The 20,320-nt window shown below is 40.7% G+C and overlaps 2 non-coding genes across 2 annotated transcripts; both read right to left on the bottom strand.

The window, feature by feature from the left end:
• Positions 1–7,060: 7,060 nt before the first annotated feature.
• Positions 7,061–7,168, bottom strand: LOC130938189 (small nucleolar RNA R71). Its single transcript, XR_009069364.1, has one exon. It is a non-coding gene; the product is annotated as a small nucleolar RNA R71 (small nucleolar RNA).
• Positions 7,169–15,136: 7,968 nt separating this feature from the next.
• On the bottom strand, positions 15,137–15,244 carry LOC130938190 (small nucleolar RNA R71). Its single transcript, XR_009069365.1, has one exon. It is a non-coding gene; the product is annotated as a small nucleolar RNA R71 (small nucleolar RNA).
• Positions 15,245–20,320: the final 5,076 nt, after the last annotated feature.

A 20,320-nucleotide genomic window follows, 5' to 3' on the forward strand; every position in this document is an offset into this window, starting at 1 on the left:
AGTTTGTATACTATTGACACTATATGAGACACATAAACACTCAAGTCAAAAGAATTCAAAGATCAGAGTAAGAAATCAGCAAGAATTACTTGAAGATTCCTAAGACACATGAATGCATGCAATTGACACCAAACTTAAGATGAGACACTAGACTCAAGCAAGAAACATCAAATATTTTTTGTTTTTATGGTTTTTGTGAATTTTTTTTGTGATTTTCGAAAATCAAGTGAAAACATCAAAATTCTTAATGAGAATTCCAGGAATCAGTGCAATGCTAGTCTAAGACTCCGGTCCAGGAATTAGACATGGCTTCACAGCCAGCCAAGCTTTCAAAGAAAGCTTCGGTCCAAAACACTAGACATGGCCAAAGGCCAGCCAAGCCTTAGCAGATCACTGCTCCAAAAGCAAGATCAACAAGCTCTTGTGATGATAAGTTGAAACCTCGGTCCAATGAAATTAGACATGGCTTTACAGCCAGCCAGATTTCAGCAAATCATCATGAAACTCTAGAATTCATCTTCAAGAATTTCGAAAAAAAATATAAATGCCTAATCTAAGCAACAAGATGAACCGTCAGTTGTCCATACACAAGAACAATCCCCGGCAACGGCGCCAAAAACTTGGTGCACAAAATTGTGATCAATACTTTTCAAAACATAAACAATCCCTAGTAATGGCTCCAAAGACTTGGTGCTCAATACCATGGCATAAACACAACTTCGCACAACTAACCAGCAAGTGCACTGGGTCGTCCAAGTAATAAACCTTACGCGAGTAAGGGTCGATCCCACGGAGATTGGTGGTATGAAGCAAGCTATGGTCATCTTGTAAATCTCAGTCAGGCAGACTCAATTGGGTATAGTGATGAACGAAAATAACATAAAAGATAAAGATAGGGATACTTATGTACATCATTGGTGTAAGAGCTTCAGACAAGTGTATGAAGATGCCTTCCCTTCCGTCTCTCTGCTTTCCTAATGTCTTCATCCAATCCTTCCTACTCCTTTCCATGGCAAGCTCGTGTAGGGTTTCACCGTTGTCAATGGCTACCTCCCATCCTCTCAGTGAAAATACGTCCCTGATGCTCTGTCACAGCATAGGCTAATCATCTGTCGGTTCTCGGTCAGGCGCGGAATAGAATCCAGTGATTCTTTTGCGTCTGTCACTAACGCCCCGCCTTTCGGAGTTTGAAGCACGTCACAGTCATTCAATCATTGAATCCTACTCAGAATACCACAGACAAGGTTAGACCTTCCGGATTCTCTTGAATGCCGCCATCAGTTCTTGCCTATACCACGAAGACTCTGATCTCACGGAATGGCTGGCTCGTTTGTCAGACGAGCACTCGGTTGTCAGGCGATCAACCATGCATCATGCAATCAGAAATCCAAGAGATATTCACCAAGCCTCGAATGCTTGTAGAACAAGAATGGTTGTCAGTCACCTTGTTCATAGGTGAGAATGATGATGAGTGTCAATCATCACCTTCATCAAGTTGAATAGCAAGTGATATCTTGGACAAAGAACAAGCGGAATTGAATAGAAGAACAATAGTAATTGCATTAATACTCGAGGTACAGCAGAGCTCCACACCTTAATCTATGGTGTGTAGAAACTCCACCGTTGAAAATACATAAGAACAAGGTCTAGGCATGGCCGAATGGCCAGCCTCCCAAAGTGAGTTCAATCATCAAAACATGATCAAAAGACTCTCTATATCTCTATTACAATAGTAAAAGGTCCTACTTATAGAAAACTAGTAGCCTAGGGTGTACAGAGATGAGTAAATGACATAAAAATCTACTTTCGGGCCCACTTGGTGTGTGCTTGGGCTGAGCAATGAAGCATTTTCGTGTAGAGACTTGTCTTGGAGTTAAACGCCAGCTTTTATGCCAGTTTGGGCGTTTAACTCCCAATCAGGTGCCAGTTCCGGCGTTTAACGCTGGAATTTCTTGAGGTGACTTTGAACGCCGGTTTGGGCCATCAAATCTTGGGCAAAGTATGAACTATCATATATTGCTGGAAAGCCCAGGATGTCTACTTTCCAACGCCGTTGAGAGCGCGCCAATTGGGCTTCTGTAGCTCCAGAAAATCCACTTCGAGTGCAGGGAGGTCAGAATCCAACAGCATCTGCAGTCCTTTTTAGTCTCTGGATCAGATTTTTGCTCAGGTCCCTCAATTTCAGCCAGAAAATACCTGAAATCACAGAAAAACACACAAACTCATAGTAAAGTCCAGAAAAGTGAATTTTAACTAAAAACTAATAAAAATATACTAAGAACTCAACTAAAACTACTAAAAACATACTAAAAACAATGCCAAAAAGCGTACAAATTATCCGCTCATCAGGAGTTCTCCTCCATATTGATGTACTATTCTGCCCGTTCTTGTACCTCGTTTAGAGATGTTGGGTGTTTCTTGGATATCGAGTGGCTAAAGAGTCCCTCTCGTAGGCCGTTGATGACTCCCATGATGGCCGCTTCTGTAGGGAGATTTTGTTTGTCAAGGCATGCTTTATTAAATCTTTCCATGTAGTTGCGGAGGCTTTCCCGATCTTCTTGTTTAATTCCTAGCAGGCTTGGAGCGTGTTTGGCTTTATCCCTCTGAATGGAGAACCTGGCGAGGAACTTTTTGGCAAGGTCGTCGAAGCTTGTAATCAATCTTGGAGGCAGGTTGTCGAACTACTTTATCGCCATCTTGGTCAGAGTGGTTGGGAAAGCTTTGCAACGGGTTACGTTCATGGCATCTGTTAGGTACATCCGGCTTCTGAAGTTGCTGAGGTGATGACTCGGGTCGGACGTACCGTCGTATGGGGTCATGTCAGGAGCTTTGAAGTCTTTCGGGACTTTATCCTTCATGATTTTCTTTGTGAATGGGTCTTGGAGCTTGTGAGGGCTATCCTCGCGGTTGGATCGAGTGGTCTTAATTTTAAGGTCGGCTTCGAGTTTTAAGAGCTTGTCTTCCAACTCTCGACGTCGTCTTGTTTCTCTCCGGAGATCTTGCTCGGCTTTTCGCTGCCGTTCAGCTTCTTTTCGAGCTGTTTGAGGCGATCCTGCTGTTCACGGATGGCATCTAAAATTTCCAATTTCTGAGGTTGCTTGTCCCCCTTGGATTGGGGTGTCTTTTGATGTGGCAACCGTGTTCTTAAGCAGCGTTCCTTCCTCCAAACCGGAGTTATGGTCATTGGCAGGGTTGTTTGCCATGGTAAGGGGATGACTTCCAGGTTCCTCGGCAATGGCACCAATGTTTTGTGGGTTACCCAAAACTGGGAGGTCGATCTCAAACGAGATCCTCTGGATTGGTCAAGGCTACCGTGTCCGATCTGTTTGAGTGGGAGGCATGATGAGCGGATAATTTGTACGCTTTTTGGCATTGTTTTTAGTATGTTTTAGTTAGTTTTTAGTATATTTTTATTAGTTTTTAGTTAAAATTCACTTTTCTGGACTTTACTATGAGTTTGTGTGTTTTTCTGTGATTTCAGGTATTTTCTGGCTGAAATTGAGGGACCTGAGCAAAAATCTGATTCAGAGGCTGAAAAGGACTGCAGATGTTGTTGGATTCTGACCTCCCTGCAGAAGCCCAATTGGCGCGTTCTTAACGGCGTTGGAAAGTAGACATCATGGGCTTTCCAGTAATGTATAATAGTCTATACTTTGCCCGAGATTTGATGGCCCAAACCGGCGTTCCAAATCAGCTCAAAACTGCCCGGCGTTAAACGCCGGAACTGGCACAAGAATGGGAGTTAAACGCCCAAACTGGCACAAAAGCTGGCGTTTAACTCCAAGAAAAGTCTCTACACATGAAAGCTTCAATGCTCAGCCCAAGCACACACCAAGTGGGCCCAGAAGTGGATTTTTATGTCATTTACTTATTTCTGTAAACCCTAGGCTACTAGTTCTCTACAAATAGGACCTTTTGCTATTGTATTTTCATCTTGGGATCTTTGATCATCTTTAGATCTTTGAATCTTTTGATCACGTCTTGGGGGCTGGCCTCACGGCCATTCCTAGACCTTGTTCTTATGTATTTTCAACGGTGGAGTTTCTACACACCATAGATTAAGGTGTGGAGCTCTGCTGTACCTCGAGTATTAATGCAATTACTATTGTTCCTCTATTCAATTCAGCTTGTTCTTATTCCAAGATATTCATTCGCACTCAAGAACTTGATGAATGTGATGATTATGTGACGCTCATCATCATTCTCACTTATGAACGCGTGCCTGACAACCAATCCCGTTCTACAAGCAAACAAGGCTTGAATGTTTATCTCTTGGATTCCTTAATCAGAATCTTCGTGGTATAAGGTAGAATTGATGGCGGCATTCAAGAGAATCCGGAAGGTCTAAACCTTGTCTGTGGTATTCTGAGTAGGATTCAATGATTGAATAACTGTGATGAGCTTCAAACTCCTGAAGGCTGGGCGTTATTGACAGACGCAAAAGAATCAATGGATTCTATTCCAACCTGATTGAGAACCGACAGATGATTAGCCGTGCCATGACAGGGTGCGTTGAACATTTTCACTGAGAGGACGGGACTGTAACCATTGACAACGGTGATGCCCAACATACAGCTTGCCATGGAAAGGAGTAAGAAGAATTGGATGAAGACAGTAGGAAAGCAGAGAGACGGAAGGGACAAAGCATCTCCATTCGCTTATCTGAAATTCTCACCAATGAAATACATAAGTATCTCTATCTTTATGCTTTATTCATATATCATTCATAACCATTTGAATCTGCCTGACTGAGATTTACAAGGTGATCATAGCTTGCTTCATACCAACAATCTCCGTGGGATCGACCCTTACTCGCGTAAGGTTTATTACTTGGACGACCCAGTGCACTTGCTGGTTAGTTGTGCGAAGTTGTGAAATTATGTTTATGCCATGGTATTGAGCACCAAGTTTTTGGATTCATTACCAGGGATTATTTGAGTTGTGAAAAGTAGATATCACAATTTCGTGCACCAAGTTTTTGGCGCCGTTGCCGGGGATTGTTGAGTTTGGACAACTGACGGTTCATCTTGCTGCTTAGATTAGGTATTTATCTTCAGAGTTCTTAAGAATGAATTCTAGTGTTTCAAGGTGATGTTCTTATCATCACCAAACCTGATTGATTCTCATCAATTTAGCTCTTGAATGCAATGTCCTGCTGAAGCTTGGCTAGCCATGTCTAATTCCTTTCGACTAAAGCTTTAGACTAACATTGCATGATTCCTGGAATTCTCATTAAGAATTTTGATATCTTTATTTTCTTTTCCACTTAATTTTTGAAAAATCCAAAAAAATTATTACAAAATCATAAAATCCAAAAATATTTTTTGTTTGAGTCTAGAGTCTCATGTTAAGTTTGGTGTGAATTGCATGTTTCTGTTCTTCTTGCATTCATTCATGTGCCTTAAGTGATCTTCAAGATGTTCTTGATGATTTCCTTACTCTGATCTTTGAATTCTCTTGACTTGAGTGTTTTGTTGTTTCTCATATGCATTCTCATTTTGTTAGTGTCAGTAGTATACAAACTGCTAAGTTTGGTGTCTTGTATGCATTGTTATTTGATTTTAGTTGCATTTTGATTATTCCTTGTTATTAAAAAACATTTTTAATTTGTGTCTTTTCAAGTCAATAATACAGAGAATTGAAGATTCAGAACATACAGCAGAGGAATTATACAGAAAAAGCTGGGCGTTCAAAACGCCCAATGAGGAAGGCAAATTGGCGTTTAAACGCCAGCCAGGGTGCCTGGCTGGGCGTTTAACGCCCAAAAGGGTAGAGCTTTGGGTGTTAAACGCCAGAATATGCACCATTCTGGGCGTTTAACGCCAGGATGGCACAAGAGGGAAGATTTTGTTTTCAATTCAAATTTTTTTCAAGTTTTCAAAATTTTTCAAAATCAAATCTTTTTCAAATCATATCTTTTCAATCATATATTTTCAAAATCAATTTCTTTCCATTTTCAAAGATACTTGCTAACAATTAATGATTTGATTCAACATTTCAAGTATGTTGCCTTTTCTGTTGAGAAAGGTTTAATGTCTGAATCATATCTTTTCTTGTTAGCCAAGTCATTAATTTTTAAAATCAAATCTTTTTAAATTATTTTTCAAATCATATCTTCTCAATCACATCTTTTTAAAACCATAACTTTTCAATCATATCTTTTAATCACATCTTTTTCAAAATAAGTTTTCAATCACATCTTTTTTATTTCTAATTTCAAAATCTTTTTCAAAAATCACTTGATTTCTTTTCCACTCTTGGTTTTCGAAAATCAATTAGTGTTTTTCAAAATGTTTTCAAAAATTTTTTACTTAATTTTCGAAAATTTCTTCCCCTCTTCTCACATCTTTCTATTTATGGACTAACACTACTCCTCAATGCACAATTCGAACTCCATCTTTCCTTGATAAGTTCGAATTTTCTACTTCTTCCTTCTATTTTTCCTTTCCTCTGACACCTCAAGGAATCTCTATACTGTGACATAGAGGATTCCATATTTTCTTGTTTTCTTCTCTTTCATATGAGCAGGAGTAAAGACAAAAGCATTCTTGTTGAGGCTGACCCCGAACCTGAAAGGACCTTGAAGCGAAAGCTAAGAGAAGCTAAGGCACAACTCTCTATAGAGGATCTAACAGAAGTCTTCAAAGAAGAAAACATGGCAGCCGAAAACAACAACAATGCCAACAATGCAAGGAAGGTGATGGGTGATTTTACTGCACCTACTCCTGACTTCTATAGGAGAAGCATCTCTATCCCTGCCATTGGAGCAAACAACTTTGAGCTTAAGCCTCAATTAGTTTCTCTAATGCAACAGAATTGCAAGTTCTATGGACTTCCATTGGAAGATCCTCATCAGTTTTTAGCTGAGTTCTTGCAAATCTGTGACACTGTCAAGACTAATGGGGTTGACCCTGAGGTCTACAGACTTATGCTATTCCCTTTTGATGTAAGAGACAGAGCTAGAATATGGTTGGACTCACAACCTAAAGAAAGCCTGAACTCTTGGGAAAAGCTAGTCAATGCCTTCTTGGCAAAGTTCTTCCCACCTCAAAAATTGAGTAAGCTTAGAGTGGAAGTCCAAACCTTTAGACAGAAGGAAGGTGAATCCCTCTATGAAGCTTGGGAAAGATACAAACAATTGATCAGAAAGTGTCCCTCTGACATGCTTTCTGAATGGAGCATCATAGGTATTTTCTATGATGGTCTGTCTGAACTATCCAAGATGTCTTTGGATAGCTCTGCTGGAAGATCTTTTCATCTGAAGAAGACGCCTACAGAAGCTCAAGAGCTAATTGAAATGGTTGCAAATAACCAATTCATGTACACTTCTGAAAGGAATCCTATGAACAATGGGATAAATCAGAAGAAAGGAGTTCTTGAGATTGATACTCTGAATGCCATATTGGCTCAGAACAAAATATTGACTCAACAAGTCAATATGATTTCTCAAAGTCTGTCTGGAATGCAAGCTGCACCAGGCAGTACTAAGGACGCTTCATCTGAAGAAGAAGCTTATGATCCTGAGAACCCTTCAATGGAAAAGGTGAATTACATGGGAGAACCCTATGGAAACACCTATAATTCTTCATGGAGAAATAATCCAAATCTCTCATGGAAGGATCAACAGAGACCTCAACAAGGTTTCAACAATAATAATGGTGGAAGAAACAGGTTTAGCAATGGCAAGCCTTTTCCATCATCTTCTCAGCAACAGACAGAGAATTCTAAGCAGAACCACTCTGACTTATAAACCATGGTCTCTGATCTAATCAAAACCACTCAAAGTTTCATGACTGAAACAAGGTCCTCCATTAGGAATTTGGAGGCACAAGTGGGTCAGCTAAGCAAGAAAATTACTGAACTCCCTCCTAGTACTCTTCCAAGCAATACAGAAGAGAACCCAAAAGGAGAATGCAAAGCCATTAACATAACCTACATGGCCAAACTAGGAGAGGAAGAAGAGGCAGTGAACGCCACCGAGGAAGACCTCAATGGACGTCCACTGGCCTCCAATGAGTTCCATAATGAGGAACCATGGGAATCTGAGGCTCACACTAAGACCATAGAGATTCCATTGGATTTACTTCTACCATTCATGAGCTCTGATGAGTATTCTTCCTCTGAAGAGGATGAGTATGTCACTGAAGAGCAAGTTGCTAAATACCTTGGAGCAATCATGAAGCTAAATGACAAGTTATTTGGTAATGAGACTTGGGAGGATGAACCCCCTTTGCTCACCAAAGAACTGGATGACTTGTCTGGGCAGAGATTACCTCAAAATAGACAGGATCCTGGGAAGTTTTCAATACCTTGTACCATAGGCACCATGACCTTTAAGAAGGCTCTGTGTGACCTAGGGTCAAGTGTAAACCTCATGCCTCTCTCTGTAATGGAGAAGCTAGGGATCTTTGAGGTACAAGCTGCAAGAATCTCACTAGAGATGGCAGACAATTCAAGAAAACAGGCTTATGGGCTTGTAGAGGATGTTCTGGTAAAGATTGAAGACCATTACATCCCTGCTGATTTCATAGTCCTAGAGACTGGGAAGTGCATGGATGAATCCATCATCCTTGGCAGACCCTTCCTAGCCACAGCAAAGGCTGTGATTGATGTGGACAGAGGAGAATTGATCATTCAAGTGAATGAAGAATCCTTTGTGTTTAAGGCTCAAGGATATCCCTCTGTCACCATGGAGAGGAAGCATGAAGAGCTTCTCTCAAAACAGAGTCAAACAGAGCCCCCACAGTCAAACTCTAAGTTTGGTGTTGGGAGGCCACAACCAACTTCTAAGTGTGGTGTTGAACCCCCACATTCAAACTCTAAGTTTGGTGTTGGGAGGTTCCAACATTGCTCTGAGCATCTGGGAGGCTCCATGAGAGCCCACTGTCAAGCTACTGACATTAAAGAAGCGCTTGTTGGGAGGCAACCCAATGTTATTTTCCTTTGTTATTTTATGTTTTCTGTAGGTTGATGATCATGAGAAGTCACAAAATCAATTGAAAAAGCAAAAACAGAATGAAAAACAGAAAGAAAAAATAGCACACCCTGGAGGAAGACCTTGCTGGCGTTTAAACGCCAGTAAGGGCAGCAAATGGGCGTTTAAACGCCCAGTCTGGCACCATTCTGGGCGTTTAACGCCAGAAAGAGGCACCAGATTGGCGTTAAATGCCAGGAAAGGGCAAGAAGTTGGCGTTAAACGCCATAAATGGGCACCAGCCCGGCGTTTAATGCCAGAATTGGCATGAAGGGCATTTTTGCTCACCACTTGGTGCAGGGATGACTTTTCCTTGACACCTCAGGATCTGTGGACCCCACAGGATCCCCACCTACCCCACCACTCTCTCTCTTCTTCACCCATTCACCAATCACCTCAACACCTCTTCCCCAAAAACCCTTCACCTATCAAATCCCATCTTTCTCTTCACCACTTTCCCTCCTAAACCCACCCTTCCATAGCCGAACCCTACCCCTCTCTCAACCTCGATATAAACCCATCTTCACTCCTTCATTTTTACACAACCTAAACACTACTTCTCCCCCTTTGGCCAAACCACAAAGCCATCTTCATCTCCTCTATTTCTTCTTCTTTTTCTACTCTCTTCTTTCTTCTTTTGCTCTAGGACGAGCAAACCTTTTAAGTTTGGTGTGGTAAAAGCATTGCTTTTTGTTTTTCCATAACCATTTATGGCATCCAAGGCCGGAGAAACCTCTAGAAAGAGGAAAGGGAAGGCAAAAGCTTCCACCTCCGAGTCATGGGAGATGGAGAGATTCATCCCAAGGGTGCATCAAGACCACTTCTATGAAGTTGTGGCCTTGAAGAAGGTGATCCCTGAGGTCCCTTTCAAACTCAAAAAGAGTGAATATCCAGAGATCCGACATGAGATCCGAAGAAGAGGTTGGGAAGTTCTTACCAACCCCATTCAACAAGTCGGAATATTAATGGTTCAAGAGTTCTATGCCAATGCATGGATCACCAAGAGCCATGATCAAAGTGTGAACCCGAACCCAAAGAATTGGCTTACAATGGTTCGGGGGAAATGCTTGGATTTCAGTCTGAAAAATGTAAGGTTGGCATTCAACTTGCCCATGATGCAAGGAGATGAACACCCTTACACTAGAAGGGTCAACTTTGATCAAAGGTTGGACCAAATCCTCATAGACATTTGTGAAGAGGGCGCTCAATGGAAGAGAGATTTAAGAGGGAAGCCGATTCAACTAAGAAGGCATGACCTCAAGTCCGTGGCTAGGGGATGGTTGGAGTTTATCCAACGCTCAATCATTCCCACTAGCAACCGGTCTGAAGTTACTATAGATCGGGCCATCATGATTCATAGCATCATGATTGGAGAGGAAGTAGAAGTTCATGAGGTTATAGCCCAAGAACTTTATAAGGTGGCGGACAAGTCCTCTACCTTGGCAAGGTTAGCCTTTCCTCATCTCATTTGTCACCTCTGTTATTCAGTTGGAATTGACATTGAGGGAGACATCCCCATTGATGAGGACAAGCCCATCACTAAGAAAAGGATGGAGTAAACAAGAGATCCCACTCATCATGAAATCCCTGAGATACCTCAAGGGATGCACTTTCCTCCACAAAACTATTGGGAGCAAATCAACACCTCCCTAGGAGAATTGAGTTCCAACATGGGACAACTAAGGGTGGAGCACCAAGAACATTCCATCATCCTCCATGAAATTAGAGAAGATCAAAGAATCATGAGAGAGGAACAACAAAGGCAAGAAAGAGACATTGAGGAGCTCAAGTACTCCATAAGATCTTCAAGAGGAAGAACAAGCCGCCATCACTAAGGTGGACCCGTTCTTTAATCTCCTTGTCCTTCATTTTCCTATTTTTCAAAAATTTATGCTTATGTTTATCTATGTTTGTGTCTTATGGTCATTAGTGTCTCAGTGTCTATGCCTTAAAGTTATGAATGTCCTATGAATCCATCACCTTTCTTGAATGAAAAATGTTCTTAATTGAAAAAGAGAAGAATTGCATGAATTTTAAATTTTATAACAGATTAATTATTTTGATGTGGTGGCAACACTTTTGTTTTCTGAATGTATGCATGAACAGTGCATAAGTCTTTTGAATTTGTTGTTCATGAATGTTGGCTCTTGAAAGAATGATGAAAAAGGAGACATGTTACTGAGGATCTGAAAAATCATAAAAATGATTCTTGAAGCAAGAAAAAGCAGTGAATTCAAAAAAAAAAAGAAGAAGTTTATGCAAAAAAAAGAGAAAAAAAGAAAAAAAAGGGAGAAAAACGAAAAAAAAAAGAGAAAGAAAAAGAAAGTTGTGATCCAAGGCAAAAAGAGTGTGCTTAAGAACCTTGGACACCTCTAATTGGGGACTCTAGCAAAGCTGAGTCACAATCTGAAAAGGTTCACCCAATTATGTGTCTGTGGCATGTATGTATCCGGTGGTAATACTGGAAGACAGAGTGCTTTGGACCACGGCCAAGACTCATCAAGTAGCTGTGTTCAAGAATCATCATACTTAACTAGGAGAATCAATAACACTATCTGGATTCTGAGTTCCTATAGAAGCCAATCATTCTGAATTTCAAAGGATAGGCTGAAAAGGACTGCAGATGCTGTTGGATTCTGACCTCCCTGCACTCAAAGTGGATTTTCTGGAGCTACAGAAGCCCAATTGGCACGTTCTTAACGGCGTTGAAAAGTAGACATCCTGGGCTTTCCAGCAATATATAATAATTTATACTTTGCCCGAGATTTGATGGCCCAAACCGGCGTTCCAAATCAGCTCAAAACTGCCCGGCGTTAAACGCCGGAACTGGCACAAGAATAGGAGTTAAACGCCCAAACTGGCACAAAAGCTGGCGTTTAACTCCAAGAAAAGTATCTACACATGAAAGCTTCAATGCTCAGCCCAAGCACACACCAAGTGGGCCCAGAAGTGGATTTTTATGTCATTTACTTATTTCTGTAAACCCTAGGCTACTAGTTCTCTACAAATAGGACCTTTTGCTATTGTATTTTCATCTTGGGATCTTTGATCATCTTTAGATCTTTGAATCTTTTGATCACGTCTTGGGGGCTGGCCTCACGGCCATGCCTAGACCTTGTTCTTATGTATTTTCAACGGTGGAGTTTCTACACACCATAGATTAAGGTGTGGAGCTCTGCTGTACCTCGAGTATTAATGCAATTACTATTGTTCTTCTATTCAATTCAGCTTGTTCTTATTCCAAGATATTCATTCGCACTCAAGAACTTGATGAATGTGATGATTATGTGACGCTCATCATCATTCTCACTTATGAACGCGTGCCTGACAACCACTCCCGTTCTACAAGCAAACAAGGCTTGAATGTTTATCTCTTGGATTCCTTAATCAGAATCTTCGTGGTATAAGCTAGAATTGATGGCGGCATTCAAGAGAATCCGGAAAGTCTAAACCTTGTCTGTGGTATTCTGAGTAGGATTCAATGATTGAATGATTGTGACGAGCTTCAAACTCCGGAAGGCTGGGCGTTAGTGACAGACGCAAAAGAATCAATGGATTCTATTCCAACCTGATTGAGAACCGACAGATGATTAGCCGTGCCGTGACAGGGTGCGTTGAACATTTTCACTGAGAGGACGGGACTGTAGCCACTGACAACAGTGATGCCCAACATACAGCTTGCCATGGAAAGGAGTAAGAAGAATTGGATGAAGACAGTAGGAAAGCAGAGAGACGGAAGGGACAAAGCATCTCCATTCGCTTATCTGAAATTCTCACCAATGAAATACATAAGTATCTCTATCTTTATGCTTTATTCATATATCATTCATAACCATTTGAATCTGCCTGACTGAGATTTACAAGGTGACCATAGCTTGCTTCATACCAACAATCTCCGTGGGATCGACCCTTACTCGCGTAAGGTTTATTACTTGGACGACCCAGTGCACTTGCTGGTTAGTTGTGCGAAGTTGTGAAATTATGTTTATGCCATGGTATTGAGCACCAAGTTTTTGGATTCATTACCAGGGATTATTTGAGTTGTGAAAAGTAGAGATCACAATTTCGTGCACCAAGTTTTTGGCGCCGTTGCCGGGGATTGTTGAGTTTGGACAACTGACGGTTCATCTTGTTGCTTAGATTAGGTATTTATCTTCAGAGTTCTTAAGAATGAATTCTAGTGTTTCAAGGTGATGTTCTTATCATCACCAAAGCTGATTGATTCTCATCAATTTAGCTCTTGAATGCAATGTCCTGCTGAAGCTTGGCTAGCCATGTCTAATTCCTTTAGACTAAAGTTTTAGACTAACATTGCATGATTCCTGGAATTCTCATTAAGAATTTTGATATCTTTATTTTCTTTTCCACTTAATTTTTGAAAAATCCAAAAAAATTATTACAAAATCATAAAATCCAAAACTATTTTTTGTTTGAGTCTAGAGTCTCATGTTAAGTTTGGTGTGAATTGCATGTTTCTGTTCTTCTTGCATTCATTCATGTGTCTTAAGTGATCTTCAAGATGTTCTTGATGATTTCCTTACTCTGATCTTTGAATTCTCTTGACTTGAGTGTTTTGTTGTTTCTCATATGCATTCTCATTTTGTTAGTGTCAGTAGTATACAAACTGCTAAGTTTGGTGTCTTGTATGCATTGTTATTTGATTTTAGTTGCATTTTGATTATTCCTTGTTATTAAAAAACATTTTTAATTTGTATCTTTTCAAGTCAATAATACAGAGAATTGAAGATTCAGAACATACAGCAGAGGAATTATACAGAAAAAGCTGGGCGTTCAAAACGCCCAATGAGGAAGGCAAACTGGCGTTTAAACGCCAGCCAGGGTGCCTGGCTGGGTGTTTAACGCCCAAAAGGGTAGAGCTTTGGGTGTTAAACGCCAGAATGTGCACCATTCTGGGCGTTTAACGCCAGGATGGCACAAGAGGGAAGATTTTGTTTTCAATTCAAATTTTTTTCAAGTTTTCAAAATTTTTCAAAATCAAATCTTTTTCAAATCATATCTTTTCAATCATATATTTTCAAAATCAATTTCTTTCCATTTTCAAAGATACTTGCTAACAATTAATGATTTGATTCAACATTTCAAGTATGTTGCTTTTTCTGTTGAGAAAGGTTTAATGTCTGAATCATATCTTTTCTTGTTAGCCAAGTCATTAATTTTTAAAATCAAATCTTTTTAAATTATTTTTCAAATCATATCTTCTCAATCACATCTTTTTAAAACCATAACTTTTCAATCATATCTTTTAATCACATCTTTTTCAAAATAAGTTTTCAATCACATCTTTTTTATTTCTAATTTCAAAATCTTTTTCAAAAATCACTTGATTTCTTTTCCACTCTTGGTTTTCGAAAATCAATTAGTGTTTTTCAAAATGTTTTCAAAAATCTTTTACTTAATTTTCGAAAATTTCTTCCCCTCTTCTCACATCTTTCTATTTATGGACTAACACTACTCCTCAATGCACAATTCGAACTCCATCTTTCCTTGATAAGTTCGAATTTTCTACTTCTTCCTTCTATTTTTCCTTTCCTCTGACACCTCAAGGAATCTCTATACTGTGACATAGAGGATTTCATATTTTCTTGTTTTCTTCTCTTTCATATGAGCAGGAGTAAAGACAAAAGCATTCTTGTTGAGGCTGACCCCGAACCTGAAAGGACCTTGAAGCGAAAGCTAAGAGAAGCTAAGGTACAACTCTCTATAGAGGATCTAACAGAAGTCTTCAAAGAAGAAAACATGGCAGCCGAAAACAACAACAATGCCAACAATGCAAGGAAGGTGCTGGGTGACTTTACTGCACCTACTCCCGACTTCTATAGGAGAAGCATCTCTATCCCTGCCATTGGAGCAAACAACTTTGAGCTTAAGCCTCAATTAGTTTCTCTAATGCAACAGAATTGCAAGTTCTATGGACTTCCATTGGAAGATCCTCATCAGTTTTTAGCTGAGTTCTTGCAAATCTGTGACACTGTCAAGACTAATGGGGTTGACCCTGAGGTCTACAGACTTATGCTATTCCCTTTTGCTGTAAGAGACAGAGCTAGAATATGGTTGGACTCACAACCTAAAGAAAGCCTGAACTCTTGGGAAAAGCTAGTCAATGCCTTCTTGGCAAAGTTCTTCCCACCTCAAAAATTGAGTAAGCTTAGAGTGGAAGTCCAAACCTTTAGACAGAAGGAAGGTGAATCCCTCTATGAAGCTTGGGAAAGATACAAACAATTGATCAGAAAGTGTCCCTCTGACATGCTTTCTGAATGGAGCATCACAGGTATTTTCTATGATGGTCTGTCTGAACTATCCAAGATGTCTTTGGATAGCTCTGCTGGAAGATCTCTTCATCTGAAGAAGACGCCTACAGAAGCTCCAGAACTAATTGAAATGGTTGCAAATAACCAATTCATGTACACTTCTGAAAGGAATCCTGTGAACAATGGGACAAATCAGAAGAAAGGAGTTCTTGAGATTGATACTCTGAATGCCATATTGGCTCAGAACAAAATATTGACTCAACAAGTCAATATAATTTCTCAAAGTCTGTCTGGAATGCAAGCTGCACCAGGCAGTACTAAGGACGCTTCATCTGAAGAAGAAGCTTATGATCCTGAGAACCCTTCAATGGAAAAGGTGAATTACATGGGAGAACCCTATGGAAACACCTATAATTCTTCATGGAGAAATCATCCAAATCTCTCATGGAAGGATCAACAGAGACCTCAACAAGGTTTCAACAATAATAATGGTGGAAGAAACAGGTTTAGCAATGGCAAGCCTTTTCCATCATCTTCTCAGCAACAGACAGAGAATTCTAAGCAGAACCACTCTGACTTAGCAACCATGGTCTCTGATCTAATCAAAACCACTCAAAGTTTCATGACTGAAACAAGGTCCTCCATTAGGAATTTGGAGGCACAAGTGGGTCAGCTGAGCAAGAAAATTACTGAACTCCCTCCTAGTACTCTTCCAAGCAATACAGAAGAGAACCCAAAAGGAGAATGCAAAGCCATTAACATAACCTACATGGCCAAACTAGGAGAGGAAGAAGAGGCAGTGAACGCCACTGAGGAAGACCTCAATGGACGTCCACTGGCCTCCAATGAGTTCCATAATGAGGAACCATGGGAATCTGAGGCTCACACTAAGACCATAGAGATTCCATTGGATTTACTTCAACCATTCATGAGCTCTGATGAGTATTCTTCCTCTGAAGAGGATGAGTATGTCACTGAAGAGCAAGTTGCTAAATACCTTGGAGCAATCATGAAGCTAAATGACAAGTTATTTGGTAATGAGACTTGGGAGGATGAACCCCCTTTGCTCACCAAAGAACTGGATGACTTGTCTGGGCAGAGATTACCTCAAAATAGACAGGATCCTGGGAAATTTTCAATACCTTGTACCATAGGCACCGTGACCTTTAAGAAGGCTCTGTGTGACCTAGGGTCAAGTGTAAACCTCATGCCACTCTCTGTAATGGAGAAGCTAGGGATCTTTGAGGTACAAGCTGCAAGAATCTCACTAGAGATGGCAGACAATTCAAGAAAACAAGCTTATGGGCTTGTAGAGGATGTTCTGGTAAAGATTGAAGACCATTACATCCCTGCTGATTTCATAGTCCTAGAGACTGGGAGGTGCATGGATGAATCCATCATCCTTGGCAGACCCTTCCTAGCCACAGCAAAGGCTGTGATTGATATGGACAGAGGAGAATTGATCATTCAAGTGAATGAAGAATCCTTTGTGTTTAAGGCTCAAGAATATCCCTCTGTCACCATGGAGAGGAAGCATGAAGAGCTTCTCTCAAAACAGAGTCAAACAGAGCCCCCACAGTCAAACTCTAAGTTTGGTGTTGGGAGGCCACAACCAACTTCTAAGTGTGGTGTTGAACCCCCACATTCAAACTCTAAGTTTGGTGTTGGGAGGTTCCAACATTGCTCTGAGCATCTGGGAGGCTCCATGAGAGCCCACTGTCAAGCTACTAACATTAAAGAAGCGCTTGTTGGGAGGCAACCCAATGTTATTTTCCTTTGTTATTTTATGTTTTCTGTAGGTTGATGATCATGAGAAGTCACAAAATCAATTGAAAAAGCAAAAACAGAATGAAAAACAGAAAGAAAAAATAGCACACCCTGGAGGAAGACCTTGCTGGCGTTTAAACGCCAGTAAAGGCAGCAAATGGGCGTTTAAACGCCCAGTCTGGCACCATTCTGGGCGTTTAACGCCAGAAAGAGGCACCAGATTGGCGTTAAACGCCAGGAAAGGGCAAGAAGTTGGCGTTAAACGCCATAAATGGGCACCAGCCCGGCGTTTAACGCCAGAATTGGCATGAAGGGCATTTTTGCTCACCACTTGGTGCAGGGATGACTTTTCCTTGACACCTCAGGATCTGTGGACCCCACAGGATCCCCACCTACCCCACCACTCTCTCTCTTCTTCACCCATTCACCAATCACCTCAACACCTCTTCCCCAAAAACCCTTCACCTATCAAATCCCATCTTTCTCTTCACCACTTTCCCTCCTAAACCCACCCTTCCATAGCCGAACCCTACCCCTCTCTCAACCTCGATATAAACCCATCTTCACTTCTTCATTTTCACACAACCTAAACACTACTTCTCCCCCTTTGGCCAAACCACAAAGCCATCTTCATCTCCTCTATTTCTTCTTTTTTTTCTACTCTCTTCTTTCTTCTTTTGCTCTAGGACGAGCAAACCTTTTAAGTTTGGTGTGGTAAAAGCATTGCTTTTTGTTTTTCCATAACCATTTATGGCATCCAAGGCCGGAGAAACCTCTAGAAAGAGGAAAGGGAAGGCAAAAGCTTCCACCTCCGAGTCATGGGAGATGGAGAGATTCATCTCAAGGGTGCATCAAGACCACTTCTATAAAGTTGTGGCCTTGAAGAAGGTGATCCCTGAGGTCCCTTTCAAACTCAAAAAGAGTGAATATCCGGAGATCCGATATGAGATCCGAAGAAGAGGTTGGGAAGTTCTTACCAACCCCATTCAACAAGTCGGAATATTAATGGTTCAAGAGTTCTATGCCAATGCATGGATCACCAAGAGCCATGATCAAAGTGTGAACCCGAACCCAAAGAATTGGCTTACAATGGTTCGGGGGAAATGCTTGGATTTCAGTCCGGAAAATGTAAGGTTGGCATTCAACTTGCCCATGATGCAAGGAGATGAACACCCTTACACTAGAAGGGTCAACTTTGATCAAAGGTTGGACCAAGTCCTCATAGACATTTGTGAAGAGGGCGCTCAATGGAAGAGAGATTTAAGAGGGAAGCCGGTTCAACTAAGAAGGCATGACCTCAAGTCCGTGGCTAGGGGATGGTTGGAGTTTATCCAACGCTCAATCATTCCCACTAGCAACCGGTCTGAAGTTACTATAGATCGGGCCATCATGATTCATAGCATCATGATTGGAGAGGAAGTAGAAGTTCATGAGGTTATAGCCCAAGAACTTTATAAGGTGGCGGACAAGTCCTCTACCTTGGCAAGGTTAGCCTTTCCTCATCTCATTTGTCACCTCTGTTATTCAGTTGGAATTGACAATGAGGGAGACATCCCCATTGATGAGGACAAGCCCATCACTAAGAAAAGGATGGAGTAAACAAGAGATCCCACTCATCATGAAATCCCTGAGATACCTCAAGGGATGCACTTTCCTCCACAAAACTATTGGGAGCAAATCAACACCTCCCTAGGAGAATTGAGTTCCAACATGGGACAACTAAGGGTGGAGCACCAAGAACATTCCATCATCCTCCATGAAATTAGAGAAGATCAAAGAATCATGAGAGAGGAACAACAAAGGCAAGGAAGAGACATTGAGGAGCTCAAGTACTGCATAAGATCTTCAAGAGGAAGAACAAGCCGCCATCACTAAGGTGGACCCGTTCTTTAATCTCCTTGTCCTTCATTTTCCTGTTTTTCAAAATTTTATGCTTATGTTTATCTATGTTTGTGTCTTATGGTCATTAGTGTCTCAGTGTCTATGCCTTAAAGTTATGAATGTCCTATGAATCCATCACCTTTCTTGAATGAAAAATGTTCTTAATTGAAAAAGAGAAGAATTGCATGAATTTTAAATTTTATAACAGATTAATTATTTTGATGTGGTGGCAACACTTTTGTTTTCTGAATGTATGCTTGAACAGTGCATAAGTCTTTTGAATTTGTTGTTCATGAATGTTGGATCTTGAAAGAATGATGAAAAAGGAGACATGTTACTGAGGATCTGAAAAATCATAAAAATGATTCTTGAAGCAAGAAAAAGCAGTGAATTCAAAAAAAAGAAGAAGTTTATGCAAAAAAAAAGAGAAAAAAAGAAAAAAAGGGAGAAAAACGAAAATAAAAAGAGAAAGAAAAAGAAAGTTGTGATCCAAGGCAAAAAGAGTGTGCTTAAGAACCTTGGACACCTCTAATTGGGGACTCTAGCAAAGCTGAGTCACAATCTGAAAAGGTTCACCCAATTATGTGTCTGTGGCATGTATGTATCCGGTGGTAATACTGGAAGACAGAGTGCTTTGGACCACGGCCAGGTCTCATCAAGTAGCTGTGTTCAAGAATCATCATACTTAACTTGGAGAATCAATAACACTATCTGGATTCTGAGTTCCTATAGAAGCCAATCATTCTGAATTTCAAAGGATAGGCTGAAAAGGACTGCAGATGCTGTTGGATTCTGACCTCCCTGCACTCAAAGTGGATTTTCTGGAGCTATAGAAGCCCAATTGGCGCGTTCTCAACGGCGTTGAAAAGTAGACATCCTGGGCTTTCCAGCAATATATAATAATTTATACTTTGCCCGAGATTTGATGGCCCAAACCGGCGTTCCAAATCAGCTCAAAACTGCCCGGCGTTAAATGCCGGAACTGGCACAAGAATGGGAGTTAAACGCCCAAACTGGCACAAAAGCTGGCGTTTAACTCCAAGAAAAGTCTCTACACATGAAAGCTTCAATGCTCAGCCCAAGCACACACCAAGTGGGCCCAGAAGTGGATTTTTATGTCATTTACTTATTTTTGTAAACCCTAGGCTACTAGTTCTCTACAAATAGGACCTTTTGCTATTGTATTTTCATCTTGGGATCTTTGATCATCTTTAGATCTTTGAATCTTTTGATCACGTCTTGGGGGCTGGCCTCACGGCCATGCCTAGACCTTGTTCTTATGTATTTTCAACGGTGGAGTTTCTACACACCATAGATTAAGGTGTGGAGCTCTGCTGTACCTCAAGTATTAATGCAATTACTATTGTTCTTCTATTCAATTCAGCTTGTTCTTATTCCAAGATATTCATTCGCACTCAAGAACTTGATG

The sequence above is a fragment of the Arachis stenosperma genome, chromosome 6, assembly GCF_014773155.1.
Source record: "Arachis stenosperma cultivar V10309 chromosome 6, arast.V10309.gnm1.PFL2, whole genome shotgun sequence".
NCBI lineage: Eukaryota > Viridiplantae > Streptophyta > Magnoliopsida > Fabales > Fabaceae > Arachis > Arachis stenosperma.